This window comes from Pinus tabuliformis, chromosome 1_1 (assembly GCF_031772625.1).
Source record: "Pinus tabuliformis cultivar Carrire ecotype Pingquan chromosome 1_1, CPIR1, whole genome shotgun sequence".
In the NCBI taxonomy this organism is placed as follows: Eukaryota; Viridiplantae; Streptophyta; class Pinopsida; order Pinales; family Pinaceae; genus Pinus; species Pinus tabuliformis.
In genome coordinates, this window is record NC_142297.1 from 330,944,399 (window position 1) to 330,969,082 (window position 24,684).

Here is a 24,684-nt window from a genome sequence, read left to right on the forward strand (position 1 = left end):
TCGGGAAACTGTGGGGAAAGTGCTAAGGTGAAAGGCGAGACCCGCACTCCAAAACTAGCGGTATGTGGGGGGCATACTTGGGCGGTAAGCGGATTTGGCTGAAAGCGAGCGATTCCATTCAGCGCACGACGCATGTCTAGCGGATGAGAGAGAAAACCACTGCTCATCACACGCTAACAGTCGAGCAAGTCAACCGCGCGACATGAGCAAATATCATAGGATCTAGGGGCTCCAGATCTGACGGCGGAGATTGCGCCCGATGGAGGAACCAGATTTGGCAGGGGATTAAGCCACGACACAGAAGAGTTTGAAGTCTGATTTGACTGCTGAGTTAGCGGATGAGTCATTCTACAATGTAACTGAAAAAAACCGAACCATCAAGGAAGAGCTGGCGTAGTTCGTGAGAGGACACGTGGCCACATCCCTGTGAACGATGGCGATGACACAGAGGTAGGGTACTCCAAACGAACAGCAGCAGGCGAACCGAAGGGCAGAAAAGGAAGTGAACAGTCAAGGACAAATTGGCTTTAAGCCATGAACAGACAGGGAACAGAACACGGGAAAACCAGATGAAGACAGAGAGAGCGAGAGCAAAGAAAAGACAGTGAAGCAAGAAGCAGAAAACAGAGAGTCGAGTTGACCTTAGGTAGCATCGAGCAGACAGAAAGCTTGAGAGGTTCAAGCAATCCCTGAGAGGATCTGTCGGGAATCGAGTACCACATTGGGCTCCTCCCATTAAAGACCAGAGAGGTCAAGACTTGGAAAGGGAAAGAGTCTGTGCACTCTAATGGCTTGGGGAATCCAAGAACCACCTTGGCAAGCATTGTCTGTTTCAGGAGACTCAAATTGAGCTCCTCACTGTAAAAACTTTGCTTTAAAGACATAATAAAAGAAGGCCACCACTGAAAGCTGGACCGGAGATGTAGCCCTAGAGAATAGGGTGAACTCCTTATTAATTGTTGTGTTCTTGCATTTTCTTACTGTGTTTTTCTTACTGTTTTCCATTTTCCAGTGTCTGTGTATTTTGCAATCTGATCGATCTGTTGCCTAAAATAACATAGACACACACGAGCACATGAGTCTGTAATACCTTCATTCAATAATTATTTAACTGAGATCACTCAAGAGCGATTTCAGATCATCCTTAGTTTAGAAAATATGTTTTAGCACTAGCTTTTAGAAGCACATCTATAATGATATCTCCAGAAATGGTTAACTACTACAGTTAGTGACTTCCACCAAACATGCCACCTTATAATTATTAGTAACCATGTGCCTACAGGGCTATAACCAATTGTCTAAACACTTAGTGCTTCATACTACAACTTGGGGGTCGGGAGATCTTTTAGAGGGAAGATAAATTATTTGCTAGATCACTGACTGGCCCAATTAACATGTATTGAGAGTCTTTTCACATTGGGTCCCACCCACTTCAGGAGTCAGTCCCTCAATCCTTCGAAACACTTGAAGGGAGGCACTTAACACATCAACCATCTTTGATTGTATACCACCTTAATACCAATCATCATTAATATACATATGCCACATGTCTTAGCTAAGTCGCATTTAGAAATTCTTACTGTAGATTAACCGGATAATGCAATATAACTAAAGAAAAATACTTTAATCTACTTCTACAATCAAACTTGTGGAAGCTTAATAGATTTGAGCAAGATCAAGCATAACACATATAACCAGAAGAAGAATCAATACACATGAAACACATAAAATACTCAGGGGAAAGCCTCGGCTAAAAACCCCACTATCTGTATTATCATACAAGGTGGAAATATCTCAGAATTACACAAAGCCTTAGCTCTCACAGCTATCCGGCTCTCAGTACAATCCTCCTGGATGCTCACAGCTAAATAAAGCTTCTCACAAGCCTTCTCCTCTACCCTCCAACCCTCCTATTTCCTTGCGCAGTTTCTCCTAGGTGATCCATCTATTACCAAGTGTAACACTGATCACTCACACTGATCTCACACCTTGTAAAACTATGCAATCCTCCAGGAACCTTTGCCTTGACTGCATGGATGAGTTTCCTTTATAGGAAAATTCCTCCAACTGATAGTAACATGTCCCTGTCTTTAATCTCAACTGGGCCTTTCTCTTAATAGACATGCATGAGTTATTTATGAGAGAATCCTCAATTATCTGGAGTACACTAGTTTCATGCATGCATGCATTAACTGACTGAACTCACAATTAGTTCCTCAAACTATTTGGAACTAATTTAACTGGACTTAACTCAGTTAACTAAGCTAACTAATTAGAACTCAATTATAACTCATCCTTATCTCCTTAATTAATGGATAAATTCCTTATTTTAAGGGATAACTGTTGCATGACTTCACAAAGACTTCTAGCTTGAATTTCTCCAACTAATTAATCCAAGATGAATTAATTAATTATTTTTCAAGTAGCTGGCGAGACTAAATTTGAATTTTAATTCTCAATTCTAATTCAAGGACAAATAAAAATTAGAATATTCTTAATGCTTTTTTTAACATTTCTATTTTTACCATATCTTGTTGCTATTTTCAACACTCCCTCTCAACAAGAAAGGAATTCAACTCGATCCTGATCCTGAACCTTTGGAATGTTCTGCATGCAACACTTCTCCCTAGTGTTGTTGCTCCAGTAACACATAAACAAAAAAAACATCCAACTTGAATCTGTATGATGCCTCTGTCATCAAAGTCTCTGACTGCTATTGCCTTTGTTGACTGAAAACTTTGCGCTTCTACTGACTCTACCTTTCTGCACTGTTGTCAACCCTTCTCTGTGCTCTTCAGTATCTAACTGCTCTAGCCTCTGTCACTTTGATCTCTGTCTGCATCAATCCCACTGATTCCTCCCATTACTGTGTACTTTGGGCTCCCGTAGCAACGTATGATCCATGTGATAAAACCTCTCAATGGACCCTGCCCAATTTCAGCCTTCTTGGGACTATCACTTCACATCACCCCACCTCACACCTGGAGGTATGGCTGCATGTGATCCCTCTACCCACTTGGCTTGAAATTTCCCCCTACTGGAGGTCTCTGCATGAGTGGATGCCTCCACTCGGTCTCCTCTCAGCTTCTCCAATTGTGGCTCCTCCACAATTGTCTGAGACTTCTTCTTGGGCTGCATGTTGAGAGGTAATTTACTCTCCCTCTCAACCACCAAGTCTCTAACATTTGCCTTGTTCCTCAAGTCTTTGCATGCATCTTGAACCTCAAGAGCATACAGGTTCTTAACTCGTGAACTGATCTATTTCACCTGTCCCGTGGTGATGTGTCTAAGGAAAACCTTTCCCTTACTTAAGACAACATCATAGCCTTTGTCCTCCAACATCACGATCGATACCAAGTTCTTCTTCAATCCTGGTACATACCTCACATCTGTCAAGGTGATAAGAGCTCCATGCTCCCTCTAAAAAGAAACCGTGCCCACTCCTGAAACACTAAACCTTTCATCGTCACCCATCTCTATGAGTATCTTGAGGTCTTTCTCCTCCAAGGTACTGAATAAAATTTTATCGTTGGTCATGTGGAATGAGGCTCCACTATCAAGATACCAACCACAACCCATCATCGAAGACACCATGCATGCGATGAGGGTAAAGTCCTTCTCGAACTAAGAGGCTAATGCCTCACCTTCAGATCCTTCCGAGGATCCCTTCTTGAACTTCTTCGATGGGAAATTAGTTGCATAATGACCCATCTCGTGACAATTAAAGCATCTCAATTTAGATTTGTCAACCTTCTTCCCTCCATGAGAAGAATTTGATTCAGAATGAGACGCCTTCCCCTTCCCTTTCCTTGCCTTACCTGCTAAGGCCAGATTTTTTTCATCATCATCCTTGGATGAAGAACCATCTTGAGTGCTCCTCTTGATCTCCTCCTGTATGAAATCCGACCACAGTTGTTCCCAATCCGATAGTTTCTCCCTTCCATTCACAGGGTCCTGGTAGTTATTTTAGCTCTTTGGAAGGCCAAGGAGAGCGAGGCTCACCATATCATCATCGACAGTAGTTATTCCCACACTACCAAGCTCATCTCTGTAGGTGGTGATCTTGTTCATATATGTGGAAATAGTATCTCGATTCTCCATCTTGATTCTTGGAAGCTTGTCCTTGAGTGCCAATTTCCTCTAGTCGCTACTATTCTAGTAGAGGTCCTTCAATGTCTTCCACATTGAATATGGAGTATTCTTCCCATGGAGACTTGATACAATATGGTCTCGAACTCCCTCAAGGATGATCTGTCTCCCCCTCACCACACACTTCTTCCATTCAGCCAACTCTTGTGCATTAGTTGCAGCTGGCTTGGGGATTTCTTGATCAATGAAATCCTTCAAACCACTGTCATCTATTATAGCCTCCATGCGATCTTTCCATGCTATGTAATTCGAGCTGCCATCCAAGGCATACTTGAGTCTCAAGCCATAGAACGCCATTGAGCAACCTGAAGTATGAGATGAATTCGATTTGCACCTGCAACCCCAAACTTCAAACTTCGAATTCTCTTCTTTGTATACTGTTCACTGCTCTGATACCATGTAGAAATTCTCACTGTAGATTAACCTGATAATGCAATATAACTAAAGAAAAATACTTTAATCTACTTCTACAATCAATCTTGCAGAAGCTTAATAGATTTGAGCAAGATCAAGCATAACACATATAACCAGAAGAAGAATCAATACACATGAAACACAGAAAATACTCAGGGGAAAGCCTCAGCTAAAAGCCCCACTATCTGTATTATCATACAAGGTGGAAATATCTCAGAATTACACAAAGCCTTAGCTCTCAAAGCTATCCAGCTTTCAGTACAATCCCCCTGGATTCTCACAGGCAAACAAATCTTCTCACAAGCCTTCTCCTCTGCACTCCAAGCCTCTTATTTCCTTGTACAGTTTCTCCTGGGTGATCCAGTTGTTACCAAGTGTAACACTGATCACTCACACTAATCTGACACCTTGTAAAATTGAGCAATCCTCAAGGAACCTTTGCCTTGACTGCATGGATGAGTTTCCTTTATAGGAAAATTCCTCCAACTGATAGTAACCTGTCCCTATCTTTAATCTCAACAGGGTCTTTCTCTGAATAGACATGCATGAGTTATTTATGAGAGAATCCTCAATTATCTGGAGTACACTAGTTTCATGCATGCATGCATTAACTGGCTAAACTCACAATTAGTTCCTCAAACTATTTGGAACTAATTTAACTGGACTTAACTCAGTTAACTGAGCTAACTAATTACAACTCAATTATAACTCATCCTTATCTCCTCAATTAAGGGATAACTTCCTTAATTTAAGGGATAACTGTTTCATGACTTCACAAAGACTTCTAGCTTGAATTTCTCCAACTACTTAATCCAAGATGAATTAATTAATTATTTTTCAAGCAGTTGGTGAGACTAAATTCGAATTTTAATTCTCAATTCTAATTCAAGGACAAATCAAAATTAGAATATTCTTAACGCTATTTTTATCATTTCTATTTTTAGCATTACTTGTTGTTATTTTCAACATTGCACATAGGTTGGAGGTTAGGGGTGAAGGGTCGATCCTCTATACATATGCCAAAACCTAGGGTTGAGGGTGAGTTCTTTGTACATATATCCAAACATGGGGTAGGGGGTCAGTCCTTTGTACAAATACTGAAACCTTCCAATGAAGGACCTCGTGACTGGGCCAACCTTCCAACTAGCCCCATGGATCAGCCTTACCGATCAGTCTCACTTCTTCATAAATCCACACAAGTCCAAAATTTATTTTAACAAAGAAATTTCTTGCAAAAAAACAATCAATGTGGAACCTTGAAGCCTGCAACACTGAGAAACTTCAACTGACCATAACTCCATCATTATTTGGAGTCTTCAATCTACCTTGTATTGTTGGAAAGGTCTTTCCAAGGTATATCCATCTGAGCACATTACAAAGGAAACTGAGAAGATCCCCTGAAACATAAGTTCCTTCAAAGAATGGGCAACTTAACCACCATAGATATAATATTTTTAGCTTCCTCACTTAACTTACTACTATGTTGCTTCTCTACTAGACACAATAGCTACCAGAGGACTCCCCCTCAACTTGAAACTCCTTGTCTCTCTCCATGGAACCCACATATTTGACATAAATGACAACATTTTTCCCAACAACCTCGCATTTGATATCCATGAGAATGTTTGACATTAATGAAAACACTTTTCCCAACACCAACAACCATCCTAGAGGAACGAGTGCAACTCATAGCTGGAGCTTACATCAAAAATCAAGAATCACTTCTTCGTCAATGATCTGTTATTGAATGTTAGTTTTGTTGTGCTAATTTCAATTTCATATTTATAAACAAATGCTTTCCCATTGCTTCATGTGCATAGGTTTCCTTAGGTGGTTTTTGAATGTAAACAGGTAAATTTTATCAAATTTAATGTGACATTCATAAGCAAAATAACATGAAAAACAAGTGTTGAACAATAGTAATGAAAAGTACAACAAGCCATCAACATGAACACTTAACACAGTGTTTTGATGAAGGAGTTCACCCCTCCTCGGCTACATCTCCTTGGTACATATTCCATGGCTTGGGCCTCTATATTAGCTCAATATGGAAAAATTGTTGTTTACAAAGCTCTACTGCTCCTGAAACTTGTTTCAATGGGTTCAGAATGTCGAAATCAACTAGGAACACCTTTTCCTGAAACTCATTTGGTTGAAATTTTCTCTAGCTATGACCAAAACTGCTTTCTCCTAGAAAAACTCCTCTAAAACTGGAGGAACTCCAATTAATCCCGCTATTTTTGGAGTTAGTGCTGAAATTGGTGGGTTCCACCAAAAGTTTCGCTGAATTAAACTCAAGTTTAATTATGGATAAGGCGTGTTTAACTCAGAGTTAATCCAGATTACCTAGCACTAATCACGCAACTAGTTAACCATCAGCTTGCGGTTTTTCCATGAGTGGTCACATGTGACGTATTAAATGTTAGTGGTTATGTTGCCGCCACTTGTGGTGTTTGTTATCCGCTATTTGGATAACAGTTTGATGTTACCACCAGGGTGTTCACATGGCGAGTTGAATGTCAGAGGTTTACACTACGGTCTCAGATAATAGTTAACCATGGTGGTTGTGTAATGTGTGATCACATGAGAGGGTTGGCTCTCCTAACTGCCAAGCCTCAAAACATTAAACTTTAAATTTGTGCAGTGAGCTATACAGGTTAAGAAACATAGCATGGTGTAGTGGTATGGCACAAAGTTTGTTGGGGGCAGGTCTCGGGTTCGACCCCCGGCTTGCCATAAATTTTTGGTAGACTGTGTGCTGAGCTAACCTTTGGGGAGGGACACGTGGCAGCCTCTGGGCTTGCCACTTGTCCCCTCCTCATTGGTCTATTATAAACCAATAAAAAGTTGCCAACACACCATACTTGATATCAAATAAGAACATGACTCTTGGCGAACTATGATAGGACCATTGACCATTATTGACCTTGCATAGTCACATGCCACATCAGCAGTATGAACTGCTAACTATGTAGTGACTGTGCATTTTTTTTCAAAAATTTCTTATGTTTGGCAAAGCAGAAAAAAATCATTATCTTCCTCATACAAACTCAGTTTTCAATGAAACAAGTTGCATTGGGGTCATTTCACTGAGATAGACACGTTCGTTCAAGTTTCGAGCCATTCTGAGAACTTTGATTTTTGAGCTAAATACTGAGCGCCTGATCAGTCAAGCTCAAGAATTAGGTGATACTCCCTCCCTTCATCCCCCTTTATTCCCTCACATAAAACAAATAAATTCCCCTAGGGACTAAGGAAATAATGCAAGGGAACCAAGAGAAAAAAGAAAGAAAAAGAAATAGTCAACTACTACAAGATTTAGGTGATGTCTTAGTCAATTTTGGATGGGTGAAAATCATGGATGTTATTTCCCAACCCTCCTCCCACTATTCTCAATGAAAGTCATCACCTGGAACATTATGGGTATTAATGATAAACCTAAGCACATATTCTTAAAACACGAAATCTAGCAATAACATTCAAACATCCTCATGATCTAGAAATCAAAATGCTTTGCAAATATTATTTACAATTATCTTACTACAATTTGGTGAAACAATGAAGATATAGCCCAAGATTCCATAGGCACCTGAGGAGGCCTCACTATCATATGGAACCCATCTACTATAACCCTAATAAATTCTATCTCTCCTACAAATCCTCACTTCTAACATCCAACCCATTAGTCCTACCACCCAACACCTAATATCCATTATCTATGGCCTAAGCTCTCCTCTAAAAAAATAAAATCTTCAAAATATAGAAAGGGAGAATCAAAACATAGAGGACAATCATGATTTCCATTACACCAAAACTCATAGGTGTTAGTAAAGGGACACATAACCAAAGTTAACCAATACTTGAGAGGCAGTTAAGAACAGGTTGTGAAACACACAGGGGGCATTGGATTATCCAATTCCCAACAATATCCCCCCAACATGAGTTGGGGGTATTTCAAACTCGAGATCTTTCGCTCTGATACCAATCGTTGGAATCATGATTGTCATTATAGAAAAACCCATAGGTATTAGTAAACAGACACATCACTAGAGTTAATGGATCCTTTAGAGGTGTTTAAGCACATGTCATGAAACACGTGAGGAGCGCTAGATTATCCAATGCCCAACATTTAAATCCTAAGGGGAGAGTTCAATATGAGAAAAAATATAAAAGAAAAAAAGGAGGGATCCACAAAGTAGATGAAGAAATTTTGCTTTTTAATGACTTCATAAACAACTCCCAAATAGTCGATCTCGGCACCCAAAATGGCATACATACCTAGAACAAAAAAAGAGGGGAAGTTCTCAAATTGGTTCTAGGATTAACAAAATTGTTATAACAAAATCCCCATCGATTTCAAACACCAAATTTGAAGCCATAATCTTGCCAAGTCATGGTTCTAACCCGCATGGCTTATCTAACTATCAATAAATTGGTTGGGAAACCCGAGGAACACACCCTTCAAGTTCGAAGACTTCTTGTTAAGGAATCTAGACTTTCTCCATAACATGAAGATTTGGTGGAGAGATTCAAATATTTTCTTAGGAACAATAATGCTTCACTTTCAACAACAACTCGAATACCTCAAAAAAAAAAATCAAAGACTAGAATCTATCCAACTTTGGAAACATTCATAAATACAAGACACGTTTACAAAAAGAGATGGCTACCATACATGACACTTTCAGTTTAGTATGAAAGATAGAGGAGCTAAGTCATCAAGATATAGTCACCTCTCTAAAACTGGAGTAATGCTTAAAGCAAGAATAAATTTTATTGAAACAAAAATCAGGAGTCCAATGGTTGCAAGAAAGGAAAAGAAACACTCAATTTTTCCACACACCAATGATTAATCACTAACAAAAAAAATTAGATATCAAGCATCAAATCTACCACCAACCTCAAAATCAAAAACCATGTTGAAATCACTCATGAGTTGCTTAACCATTTTCAAACCCTCCTAACCGAGCTCACCCTTGACAGAAGGTTGACCATTAGAAAAATCACTAGAAACATACCCAAAATTGTCACCAAAGCGTATAATGACCTATTTTGACCACGAAAGAGGTGGAAATTGTAGTAGTGGACATGCCTAAATGAAATTCTCTAGGTCTCGATGGGCTAACTATAATTTTTTACCAATCTTGTTGGCCAATTTTGTGTCAGGATATATGGCAAATAGTATAAGACTCTAGATGCTCCTCCTCAATCCTCTCAACCTTATATGTCACATTCATTACGATAATCCCCAAATCATCAAGAGCCAAATCTTCTCACTATTATCCCATTTCCCTTTGTGACATCATATACAAAATCATCTCCAGTGTCATTGCCAACAAACTAAATCCCATCATCCTCTCTCTCATTTCCCTAGAGAAAACAAGATACCTGGAAGGAAAGAAAATAATGAATAGTGTAATCCTTGCACATGAACGCATCCACTCTCTTAAATCCAACAAAACCCTAAGTATGATCATCAAGCTTGACATGCCTAAAGCCTTTGAGAAGCTCATTTGGTAATTCATCTTTCATATACTTGTAGCCTTTGGACACGAAGAAAGATGGATTCATTAGATACTTTCCCTCATCACAAAAGCCTTCTTCTCCATCTTAGTCGATGACACTCCCTTCATTCCTTTTGTTACTTGAAGAGGCATTAGGAAAGGGGATGCCATCTCTCCTTATATTTTTCTCCCAATGGTTGAAGGCCTTGACCGCTCAATCTTTGTTTCCCTCCAAGATGGACTCTGAAGGTCCCCCTTTAGGATCTTCAATTCATTCTTCCACTCATCATCAATTTTTGGATGACACTTTGCTAATGGGCACTCCCACTGTCAAGGAAGTGGCAACCTTAAATCACATCGTTACTACATTCTCTAATTCATCTAGAACTTCCATTAACTTAGCCAAATCCCAGATATTTTTCTTTAACACTCCACTAGTTATTCAAACTCACATTTTTAGGCCTCTTAGTTTTCAAAAGAGCTTCATTTTGGCCAAATATCTGGGTGTCTCTCTCACTAACTACCCTCTTAGGAAAATCACTTGGGAGAATCTTCTTCAAAAAATTGAAGCTCATCTTTCCTGCTGGACCTTCTACTTATTAAATTTGGTAGGGTACTTCACCCTCCTCAAATCAATTTTTCAATCCTTACCTATTTATCTCTTATCCATTTTTTCTTCTCTAAAGGCCATTCTCAACAATATACAAAACATTTAGCAATTCTTCCACTTGGGGGGTGCTAAGAGAGAAAAAATGTGGGCTCTCACTACTTGGGACAAAATTTGCTAACCAAAGCTTCAAGGTGGATTTGTACCAAGAGATCCAAAAACTCTTAGTAAAGCACTCAACACAAAAAAATGGTAGAGATAGATCAATAATCCATAATCCCTCTGATGTAAGATGTGGAGACACAAATACACCCCAAACATTCAAGAATTACAACTCGAATTGATAGGTAATATCTTTTGGGAAGTAAGAAATGGTTAAAGCATGCTATTCTCGGAGGACTATTGGCACTAATGGCCAAAATTATCTTATAAAAATCATCTCAATCCTATCAAATACTCTCTTCTCGCCCAAGGACTAACCTCTTTTTTTACTACTAGGGCTCTTCCTCTTCTCATTCTTCTTAGTGGTGCAACTGGATAGATTGTACCAATTTGTTAGAGTTGGGTTCCTGTTCTAGTTGATCGGAAAAATATTGTTCAAGGAGGAACATATATTCTTCGTTGGGTGCGTTAACATAAAGGAAATTTCAGCCTCTCATAAGCTTGTAGCCTCCTTTCCCCTAATAATCCTAATGAATATTGTAGCATGTGGGAAAAGCTATGGTATCTCAGACATTGGCCTAAAACTACCCTCTTCTTATAGATTTTATTTTGGAGCAAAACTCTTACTTGGGACAAGATTCAACGTCATGGATTCTATGAAATTTCAATCTACTCCCTTAGCCTCTCTAATTTTAAATCTAGTAATCACCTCTTCAACATCAATAGTTACCTTGCTTCCCTCTTACACAATATTTCCATCCGATTCCATCAATCTGATCACAATCCTACGAGTATCACCTCTACTTTGCATTCATGTTTAGCCTCTTCCTTTACAAATCCCATCACAATAAATTTTGTAACAAGCTCCTAGGTTTCCTTCGTTAGAACACTCCAAAAGAGAAAGAGTTTTCAAAAACAACACTATCTCTTTTCACAATCTCTAGCAAATTATTCTCAACAACCTAAGGAAATCAATTATTTTTCTTTCTTGGGATGATAAGGACTGGGTTCTAATCATGTCGAAATAATCATCCTCTTCTCCTTGGGATTCTCTCCTCATCTCAACTCTTATGTCTTTTCACCTCCCCCCTTCCTCTCCCTCTAGCCCTACCTACTAGTCTCCCCCTCACATTGACTTCATCAAACAAAATTTTGATGATGCCTCTAATGGGAATCCAGGTCTAATTAGCTATGGAGATTTCTTAGACAATGCACACATTCAAATCACTCACATATATGTGGGAGAAATAATTCACACTAACAACATTGTTTCAGAAATTTAAGCACTTGAATAAGGCCTCTTCGTGGCCATAGGAAAGTGTTACTCCAAGCTCATCATGGAGGGAAATTTGAAAACAATAATAAACATATTTCAAAGAATCCAATGTGGTTCTAACCCATCCCAAGCAACCAATAACTTGAGATTGGGAGTTCAAGTAACAAACATAGTAGAGCTCCTAATTCAAATTCCCACCACCCTCCTCTCTCATGTTCGTGAGGAGGGAAATAAATTGGCTAACCATCTGCCTAATAATGACCCCAATCTAAGTGCTTCATTGATAGATTTGGATAGGGAGCAAGGCATTCTTGACTTTCTCCTCTCTCAATGTTAGAATTAGGACACATTCAAATCACTCCCATATATGTGGGAGTAATCTTTCACACTACCAACATTGTTTCATAAATTTAAGCACTTGAAATAGGCCTCTTCATGGCCATAGCAAAGTGTTACTCCAAGTTCATCATGGAGGGAAATTTGAAAACAATAATAAAAAAATTTCAAAGAATCCAATGTGGTTCTAACCCATCCCAAGCAACCAATAACTTGAGATTGGGAACTCGAGTAACAAACATAGTAGAGCTGCTAATTCAAATTCTTTCCACCCTCCTCTCTCATGATTGTTAGGAGGGAGATAAATTGGTTAACCATTTTCCTAATCATGACCCCAATATAAGTGCTTCATTGATAGATTTGGATAGGGAGCAAGGCATTCTTGACTCCCTCCTCTCTCAATGTTAGAATTAGGACAAAATAAGCTTTATTCCCTCCCCCACCCCCCTCCTCTCCCTCTAGCCCTATCTACTAGTCTCCCCCTCACATTGACTTCATCAAACAAAATTTTGATGATGCCTCTAAAGGGAATCTAGGTCTAACTAGCTATAGAGATTTCTTAGACAATGCACACATTTAAATCACTCACATATATGTGGGAGAAATCATTCACACTACCAACATTGTTTCAGAAATTTAAGCACTTGAATAAGGCCTCTTCATGGCCATAGGAAAGTGTTACTCCAAGTTCATCATGGAGGTAAATTTGAAAAAATTAATAAACATATTTCAAAGAATCCAATGCGGTTCTAACCCATCCCAAGCAACCAATAACTTGAGATTGGGAGCTCGAATAACAAACATACTAGAGCTCCTAATTCAAATTCCTGCCACCCTCCTCTCTCATGTTCGTGAGGAGGGAAATAAATTGGCTAACCATTTGGCTAATCGTGACCCCAATCTAAGTGCTTCATTGATAGATCTGGATAGGGATCTAAGGCATTCTTGACTCCCTCCTCTCTCAATGTTAGAATTGGGACAAAATAAACTTTACCCCCCACCCCACCCCCACAACCATTGTGCCTCCCCTCTAACTCTGATATAATGGACGCCCCTCAAAATAAATGCTCCATTAAGTGAGCCATTTGGCAGGTTATTGGCCTCTTTATCATGTGAAAAGATCAAACCAATAGGCAATCTAAGCTCTTAAAATTAAAATATAATATTGAACCTTTTATATATAATATTTTTGATGTATAAAATTATAAACACATAATAGAATTATATCATAAAAGATCAATATAAATTAAAATACAATTTTCAACTTATTGCATATAATATTATATATGCATAAAATTATTACATATATACAAATACAAAAAATATATACAAAATAAAAACATATTATACAAAATAAAAATAAAAATATTTAGATTTAGATTACAAAATATTAAAATGTATAATGATTGATAATATGTGGGAAAAAAAACTTATATTATTAAATTCAAAATCAATATCAATTAAATACACCATTAATCATTATAAATGTATATTAATTAATAAAAATAATTCAAATTTATTGTATTAAACCAAAATATAAATGAAAGTTCAACATTTAAGGTTTAACTTTATAGTCATGTGTCCGTTGCATCTCATTATCTTTACGTAAATCTTAAGACATTGATGTGATTTATCACGAAGAGTTTCTTTAATCATGAATGAGAGAAGCCTCCATTATGAGATAATAAAAGACATGTAATACAAAATAAAATACAAATATTCAAAATTATATCATGCTATATTAATATATATATATATATATATATATATATATATATATATAATATATATATATAGATATATATATATATATATATATATATATATATATATTGATTTATAATACTTGGGTAAAAATCTATATTGTTGAATTCAACATCAATATCAATTTAATACATCATTCATCATTTTAAATGTATATTAATTAACAAAAAATTAGAATTTAATGAATTAAATAAAAATTAAAATTAAAATTCACTTCGTAGTTGTGTATTTTCAAATGTGTATTACTTCATAGTTCTTGAAAAAACATATTGAATTAAATATTAATACAAATAAAAATACAACAATCAATTTCTTGCATATGATATTATGTAAGCACAAAATTACTATGCAAATACAAACGCAAACACAAACATAAAAATGCAATTAAGAAATTTATAATACAAAAAAATACAAATATTTAGAATTATATCATAAGATATTGGAATGTATATTCATTGATAATATTTAGGAAAAGAACTATATTATTAAATTGAACATTAATGTCAATTAACTAGAATATTCAAATCAATTTAAACATATATTTATTAAAGTGCTAGTAAAAAAACAAATTTATTAAATTAAATCAAAATTAAAATTAAAATACTATTTAATTTCATAGTCATTTATATTTTTGAAATGTATATTAATTAATAATTCTGACATAAAATAATTTTATTAAATTAAATATCAATATAAATCAAAATACAACAGGTAGCTTTTTGCATATGATTTTATGTATACATAAAATTATTAGAAATATACAAACACATAATAATACAATTAATAACAAACATATAATACAAAATCAAAATACAAATACTATTAAATGGAACATCAATATTAATAGAATTAAGCATTTAACTCATTGTAAGTGTAAATGTTCCATATGTTTATCATTCATAGCCATGATGTCATAATGATTATATTTTTCAAATGTATCATCATATTGTTATGGCTATTTATATTTTCTCAATGTATACCAATTAAAATTTGTAAAATTGAATCAAAGTATAAATTAAAATACAAAAATAAACTTGTCTGAAAGGTAACATTCTCATATAACATTGTGTATAAAATTATTGCACAAACACACATAAAAATAAAATACACTTAACAAACACATTATACAAGAAATATACACATTTAAAACACAACATTCCACTCATTTGAAATATAATTTTTACATATCAATTAGTGGTACTTGCAAAAAAGATGTATATATTTTATTAAATTGAACATCAACATAAATTAAAATACAACACTCAACTCATTTGAAATATAATTCCTACATATGATATTATGTGTGTAAAATTATACACATAACAAAAACAAACAAACAAACACATAACACAACAAACAAACAAGCACACAAAACAACAAACAAATAAGTACACAATGCAACAAAGAAGAAGTAAACACATATGCAACACAGAAACAAACATTTAAACTTCTATCATCATAAAACATCTTGTAATAAATTAACTTTTTAAATATATATTTATTAAATTTAAAATATTATTTTCAATTAAAAATATTTATTTTATTTATGTTATATAGAAAAAGAATGTATGTGATGAGTTTTTAAAATGTAGAGTGTTTGATGAGGGTTATAAATAATTTATGATTATTATGGTAGTGTCATGTATTTTTGAAATATATTGTGACATTATGAGTTAAAATTGTAAATTGTATTGATTAAAAGAGTTTACAAAATGATTGTATTATTTAAAAGAATTATAAAATTATTTTGAAATATCATTTAATTAACACATCCATTATAAATTTAAAACCTTAACATTAAAACACAAATAATTATAAAATTGATTTTCAAGAAAACACAAAATACAACAAACAAATAAACACACAATACAACAAAGAAGTAAACACATATGCAACACAAGAATAAGCATCTAAACTTCTATCATCATAAAACATCTAATAAAATAACTTTTGAAATGTATATTTAATTAATTTATTTAAGAGTAAATTTTAAAATATTATTTTCAATTAAATATATTTATTTTATTTAAAAAGGAATATTTGTGATGAGTTTTGAAAATGTAGAGTGTTTGATAAGGGTTGTAAAGAATTTATGATTATTGTCATAGTGTCATGTATTTTTGAAATGTATTGGGATATTAGGGGCCATTTAAATTTTTGAAAATTGTAAATTGTATTGATTGAAACAATCTATAAAATAATTGTATTATTTAAAAGAATTATAACATTATCTTAGATATCAATTAATTAACACATATATTATAAATTTAAAACCATATTGTTAAAATACAAGTAATTATAGAAATGATTTTCAAGACAAGCTAAAAATATATATTAAATTCACAATTAAGTATTAAAATAATATAATTGAAATTTCAACCAAATTTTATCAACATATTTAAACACAATATTATTATTATTTTCCATTATTACTACATGCATTATAGAAAGAAAAAAAATAAAAAATTCTAAAAACACACCCACAAAACATTCCTCACCAATAGCCATGGCCATGGTTTTGATGAGGACACTAGGGAAGGGAAAACCCCCTCCCTAAAAAAAAAATACTAATTTTATTAAGGTACAGTTTTGAGTTTTTCTTCAACATGATTTACAAGTAAATAAGTAAAATTATATATCATGACATTACATATCCATCTATCTACTACTAATTTAATATCACATTCCATCTCCTTGTGCTATGATCCCGAGTCATCTTTTATTTTCCTGCATAGAACACAAAAAAAAAAAAATCATATTAATAATAAGAAATTTTAATAAACATATTATCTAAATTTATATATTGTTAAAATTTGAAAAATCACCTATCCATCTTTCTACTACTAATTTAATATCACATTCCATCTCCTTGTATTATGAGTGAGTCCGGATCATCCTTTATTCCCCTGCATAAAACCCAAAAAAGAAAAAAATATTAATAATAAGGAATTTTAATAAACTTATTATCTAAATTTTTATAGGGTTAAAATTTGCAAAATCCCCTAAATAAAAAATAAACAAATAAAAACATATATAGATTCATTAGACACATTAATTTAAATTTTAACAATTTAAACCAAAAATGCTAATAGCTATTCATATCTTTATTTGATTTTTGACTTAATTACTTAAATACAGATAATCTAAACTTACAGCAACACAGGTGGTAAATTGCTCAACAATACCCGTCTGGCTACATTAGGTAAAACCTATTGATTTTTTTACCAAAGAGAAATCGTCCATTCCATTTGTATTTTTATTTTTAAAGTACAGTAACAAAAACGACTACTGGCTTGGGTATTAAGGTGAGTTAAGGAGAGAGAACCCGCATTCAATTCAGATATTGAAAGATATGGAAATCATCAAGTCTCAGTAAATAAAAACACTAGTTATGGCATTCCATGAGGAATTAAGCGCCTTTTTCCCCCTAAAGATGAGAAGTTTTTCAAAGATGTGGTCTAACCTTTCTGTGCCTGCCCCGAACCTGCCATAAAGAAATCTCTCGTCGATCTGTTAAGCCGCAGCCGAGGTTCAAAAAGGTGAATTCCGATAGCTTGGCGCTAGATATAGTGAACGAATTAAAGCCAGTTTCTAAACACGGCGTTGGGAGGACTTAGTTTTTGGATAAAGTTGATCAAGAAAACAGGGGTTAGGGTGATGCTTCTTTTCTGGATTACGGATCAACAGGAAGCTAGTGTCTGTTGAACAACTATGCAGCACTACACTACTTAGCAGCAGCTTCGCTAAAGAAAGATAATAACTATTTGCTAACAACGCTCAGCTAGAACTCAAATGGGTTAAGCCATTTCTCTTTTTATTTTTAAAGTACAGTAACAAAAATTTCAGTGTCTGGTGGATCAAACCGAAATGTCCAGAGAGATGAGCTTTCAAAACAGTTTTACAACCTTGACCTTGACATATGAAATGTCTGTCTGCTATATGAAGAAACTTGTGGAAAAGGACGGAAGTGTAAATATCTATAACCGAGGCTATCTGTCCCAGTAAAAAACATGAAAAAGCAATAATCTGAAATAGAAAGCTGATGGTCAACTTTTGTACAGTCCAGAGAGTAAATAAATCAAAATCCAGCTGAATCAGCTATAGAGGGTAAGACCTATTGATTTTATATGTAGTTTATTTTAAGATAAGACCTATTGATTTTATATGCACTTTATTTAGCTAATTACTCTTTAAAACAACTACTATATTATGAAATAAATTACTCTTTAAAAAACAAAGATAATATATTATGATTTCACTAGCAAATCTCTAGTAAGAAGCCCTAAAAGCTAAAAAATACCATATTAAGATTCCATTCGAGAATCTCTTCGTTTAGGAACCTGTAATTACACCATTGACATTTCATCTAAAGTGCAGGAATCGTGTTGAAGGCAACGAGCTGAACACAACAAGCTGAAAAAACAGAAAGAATAAGGAACTGGAACCAGAGCTTGTTGTATACTCTGTTGCTTCAGTGGTTTACCCTGCAGTAGGATAAGTAGTTCATGCAATTAATCCAAACAAATACATACAGAAAGAGGCAGTTCCAAGACCTAGTGATGAAGATTATGAGTTTCTTACAGTGCAGCAAGTAGTTGATGCAATTAATCCAAACAAAAACATACAGAGAGATGCAATCCCAAAAACTGGTGATGACGATTAGGATTCAGATGTTTGTGATTAGGATGAAGAATAGCATGTCCCATAACCAGTTTTTTTATTTCTTGGACGCCCTTAGACCTGGCAGTAAGTAAGACAAAGGAAGTTCGATATTGGTGATGCAACTTCTTGAGATTCGATATTGGTGATGCAACTTCTTATTCGTATCTATGTCTCATCTAAAGTCTAGGAATAGTGTTGTAGTGCAACCTCTCACCGGCCAAAGGTAATGACCGTTGTACAACAACAGGTCTCATCAGATATTCTCACAACCAATCATTTGTTTATGGTTATATAGATTAAAAAACTATGAGGGAAACTGAGACGTGCTCTAATCTTCTTCGGCTTACATGAATTGATGTATAGCATCACACAAAAGTTTGTGGATGCTATGCATTGCTTCAGCAAAAGAATTTCTCCATGCGACGCACTGTGGATCTCGGTGATAAACCCTGACCCAATACACTTGCCAGCTCTGTGGCCTTCTGATGACACAAAACCCGTTAAGGTCAGCCACGAATCTGGGTTTAAAATATTTCCTTAGGTCGCCACAGGCTCTCATATTGCACCCAACTCTTTCAATTGGCCTCTAAATTATGCTTTAATGCCTAATGTCATATCAAGGGCCTTCAGTGCAACACCTACAGCCTCAGAAAGTGGATTTTCTTATCCAATAACAAGAGCTGCGAACAAAGTTGTCCACTATTGAAGTGAAATACAGGGTATAAGGGGGATCGGTAATGCCCCACTATAATCTCAACCCCAATCTCAACCCCAAATAGTTGCCAAGGTCTTCACCAGGAAAACCAGTCTTCTTAGTGAAAAGGTTATGCCCATATGTACCTAGGTCCTAGCTGATTCAGGTTCATCAGCTTTTACTTCATATAATTAATTTATTCGATCCTAGCTGATAGATTTAAATTTATGCTAAAATTCACTTAAGTGATCAATATTTTAGCTAAAGCAGGACAAGGGGCTCCGCAACATAGAATCAACCCCGTCGGCACCATCCAGGACCAGCCACAAAATAAGCTAATGTGCCAGGAACGAAAGAAGCAAGGGTAGCTAGTAGAGAAGCAACATGAATGGCACTTGTTGTATATTCTATTGCTTCACTGGTTTGCCCAACAGTAGGAGGAGTAGTTCATGCAAACAAATACATAGAGAGAAATGCAGTTCCAAAAACTCCTTATGTACAGAGCATAAGAAACAAACCCTAAATAAGGGGAGCACTCCACTCCACATAATCAATCAGGTAAAGCCAAATCACTACCTGAACAACGAAGGGTTTAATGGAATTGTCTGTAAAGCATGACAAGGGACTCCCCCTGCAGCTGGGAGCGGATTGCCCTCCCCGATACCCCACCCCTGCTAACGCCTGATGTATTATGTTTAAATGCAAAAGGGTAGCAATAGAGAAATTATGTTCAAATGCAATTGGGTAGAAAGCAGAAGAACCAGGGCTGGAGAATATAATAATTTCCTAAATACTTAACAAAAACTAAGAAAGCAAAAAATAAACACAGGTTCATTTTAAATTTGGTATACCCATGAATTTTAATCTTTATCATCACTCTATGAATGTAAACTTGAGGTCAAATACTACACCTTCTTTAAAAACTAGTTGCAGAAATTAAAAGCTTACTTGCAACAGCGAAATTCTGTTTCTGCTGTTAAGATCAGGGCTGGGTTCGCTAACAGAAATATTTCCTCTGCCCTAAAACCCCGCCTCCGTGTTTTCTCCTCTGGCCCGAAAGCTCTGGCTCTTTCTCCTCTGGCCCGAAAACTCTGGCTCTGATTCTCCTCCAGGCCTGGAACTCTGCCCCTGGATTAAAATACCTTACACATTTAGGCCCGAAAACTCTGCCGCTGGAATAAAATATCCTACACAATTGTTACAGAATACATGCATGAGTAATGAAACATAGATTACCTCTTCTTTCAATCTGCTAATTTCATCATACTTCGTATCATAGCTTCATATCCTCCTTTCACATATCAAAACCCAACAAAATATAAAATAACCCTCACTCTAAAAACCAAAAGAACCTTCATACTTACCAACAAAATTCAGAATCAAAGAAAAAATAACACAGGAAAAAAATAAAATACTAGAACAGTGAAAAAAATCACAACACAGCAATACGAAACAATTCAGAACAAAACAATAGACATGGCCATGCCTAACACAACACAAGAGAAGAGAAGAGAGAAAAACAAGTTCAATGGATTACTCGGCAAACAAACACCAAAAATATCTCCACTGCCCAATGCCGCTCCCTCCTTGTTTAACAAAGGCCGCTTCTCTAACATACATTTGAATTTAATGGCAGATATTATATGCAGTTTTCCTAAAACTTTTAAATCCGAGGGGTGGCGTAAGAACCGTTGGGCAAAGGAGGGAGGGTGATGATGGTATATTTGAATTTTTTTGAAATGGACAGTTATTCATTGTGTAAAGTGTTAATTTTATAAAATAATAAATCTTTTTTATTATTTTTTATTATATAAGTTATATTTTATTAATAATTTAATTTCAAGTTTTTACATAATTTATTATTTTAAAAGTAGTTTTATTTATTTTTAAAATTAATTTTACAATTAAATATATATATAAACCAATATAATAAAAGGAATATGTTATATTTTATAATAAATATCATTTATCTTATTCAATTTCAAAAATAGCATTATTAATATAATAAAAAATATATAATTAAAATAAAACAAAATTGAAATGTAATAACATATATACATTAAAGTTGAAATTTTTCACATCAATATCAATATGAAAATGACATTAACAAAACATACATTTTTTTCTTAAAATACAAATATCATATAATAAAATAATACAAATACATATAAAATTTAATCATTAAAGGATTATATATATATATATATATATATATTCTTTACTTATTACTACATTTTAGATAAATCAAATGAAAAGATATTAATTTAAATAATGAATTCATCAATATTAAATAATTTTATAAAAGATTTTCCTATAGGGGTGACATATAGCCATGATAATGTTTAAAGATGTGATAGTGAGTGGAGATCATGGCCATAACCACCCACACACTTGGAAAACGATCTAGATGTTAATTTTTCCAAACATATTAATGATTGAATCCAATGTGGTTGGTGCTTGGATGTTTCTAAAGCTAGTACAAATAGTGATGGATTTGCAATCACGATAATGAAGGTGGAGAGAGGCATGGCAAGTAATAATTGTTGGGAGATGGGAGAAAGGAAATATTCTGCAATTTGGAATGATTACTCCCCTTGTATCTAGCTCTTAAGGCCAAACCAACTTTTTGTTTGCGTTAAGGGAATGTTTGAGGTGATTTATTTGATGTGTTGCAAATTTAGGCTAAGAAATTGGCTTAGGAGGAAGTCTAGGATTAAGATAAGTAGCGTGGATTTTTGGATACAATTCTCTACTTCATTTCATCAAAGAGTTATTCATCTTTAATCCACATATCTCAGGTCACAGTGACAAAGATTTCTTCAAGGGATTGGTTTCGGTGTCTTCTTCTCCCTAGCTTTATTTTTGTTGATTTTGTTTTCTTTGGAGCTCTAGCTCTGGTCCTTGTCTCGTTGTTTTGTCTATTTTTACGGTTATTATATTTGGGTCACCTCTAGGTGCGTTGTTCTCCTTAAGTTTAGGTCCTTTACACTTCATTTAAAATGCAAGCCTTTCAATCTTGCTTCCTCTATTTTTCCTTGAGTTTGGCTGATGGTTTCCATTACTTATGTTTTCATCGAGGTGGTCAACTTAAAGACCCTTTAGGAAACTCCTTGGTGGTTCATTGTTTTCTTTGAGTATCCTAGTCCCATTAGTCATGGTAGGTTGGTTTTGCTTGCTTTATTCACTTTTAACCCTTGTTCCTCTTTCTTTATCCCTTGTCCTATCTTAGTATTCCTTGAGTTCATCATCCTTTCAGATGCAAGGGTCACTGAGTGGGGTTCATTCCTCCCCTTACTCGAGAGTGCAATATGCAACCTATTATAAAGCACTCTCGTTCTATCTATGTTTCCATTGTCCACTCAGAAATTCACGGGGAGATACACCAAGAAGAGGAAGAATGTAGGATGGAGAGAAGGTCTATCTCATGATACAATGAAATTTATGAACAACTAAGAAATCAAATCCCCAACACTAGGGGCTTAGAAGCCTTTAGTTTATGGACATATGTGATTAGGGTTGTAGTGCCCAAATATGTCTATAACTGAGATGGACAGTGAAAACCATATAAGAATGCACGAACACCTTCGAGACCTGGTCAGAGATATCGCAAAAAGAGAAATTTTGCATCGGATTTGGCAGTCAGATAACATTGTGTTTGACAATTCACTTGTATGTATTTTGAAGCTTTCGATAGACTTTCAAAATAGGGTTGTATTATCAAACTTGTGCTTCTCATGTTTTTTATTTTAAAAGCCTTGTCATATTGTCAATCTTGATTCTAACAGCTCCGAATGGACAATTCAAGTGTGGGGAATTAGCATGGTTCATGGGACTGACCCTGAAGAATATTTTGAAATACTAACTAACATAAGCAGATTGCAGCTACTTAGGGTTGAAGGTAATAGCATGGAAAGAATATTCAGTTTTCCATAGCCATTCCATCCAGTGTGGATCTGCTGGGATTCCTATCCATTTCAGGGAAAATTTTAAGAACCCCCCCTAAATTTATAAATATAATAAATGGGCGAATCTCCATGGTATATAGGAAAAATGGAAGGCGATTTTATCAATAATATAATATGTATATATAATTTTTTGGCGAATCTCTCACCAGGCATGGCGAATATTTTACTCAATTATAAAATCTTGTAAGATCTTGGCGAGTCTTTCACTAAATAATAAAACTTTGTAAAGTCCTAGTGAATCTTAGCATAGGCTACATGCTGGTTTAATTCCCCCATTTAAATAGGCTACATTCCAGGTGAATACCATGGGTCAATACCATGTGCCATTTTGGTGAACACCATGGGTCAATACCATGTGCCATTTTTATTTTTATTAGAATATTTTACTCAATTATAAAATCTTGTAAGATATTGGCGAGTTTTTCACTAAATAATAAAACTCTGTAAAGTCCTAGTGAATCTTAGCATAGCCTACATGCTGGTTTCATTCCCCCATTTAAATAGTCTACATTCCAGGTGAATACCATGGGTCAATACCATGTGCCATTTTGGTGAATACCATGGGTCAATACCATGTGCCATTTTTATTTTTATTAATTCTAATATTAGGGTTAATAATGGTTTTTTGCATGGTATTAATAACAATCTAGTCCATGGTATTTGTCCCATAGTATTTTGGCCATAGCTTTCACCTAAATTTAACCCATTTTTTGAGTGTTCGTAAATATAAGGTGACTTATGGAGTAAATATAAAAAAAAAAATGTTTTATTTGTTTACCATACCTCTCGTTTATTTATATTTTTGTTAATTTACCATACCTCTTTTACAAATATGGTATTTGGCCCATAGGATTCACTTAAATAAAACCTCTTTCTTGAGCCTTCATAAATAGAACGAGGGTTATGGACTAAATATAAAAAGAGGTTTTATTTATTTACGATACGTCTAGTTTATTTATATTTTTATTTATTTACCATACCTTTTGAGTAAATATAAAAAGACGTTTTATTTATTTATCATACCTCCACTTTACTTATATTTTTATTTGTTTACATCCTTACATGTATATAAGGTGACTTATGGAGTAAATATAAAAAATGTTTTATTTATTTACCATACCTCTCATTTATTTATATTTTTATTAATTTAC

At 34.8% G+C, this 24,684-nt stretch overlaps 1 long non-coding RNA gene across 1 annotated transcript; it reads right to left on the reverse strand.

Annotated features, from left to right (window-relative positions):
• Positions 1–16,822: 16,822 nt before the first annotated feature.
• Positions 16,823–21,112, reverse strand: LOC149212912 (uncharacterized). Its single transcript, XR_016250282.1, has 4 exons — positions 20,805–21,112; positions 20,517–20,696; positions 17,038–17,118; positions 16,823–16,939 (listed from the first exon to the last, which is right to left on the reverse strand). It is a non-coding gene; the product is annotated as an uncharacterized LOC149212912 (long non-coding RNA).
• Between the last annotated feature and the right edge of the window lie 3,572 nt (positions 21,113–24,684).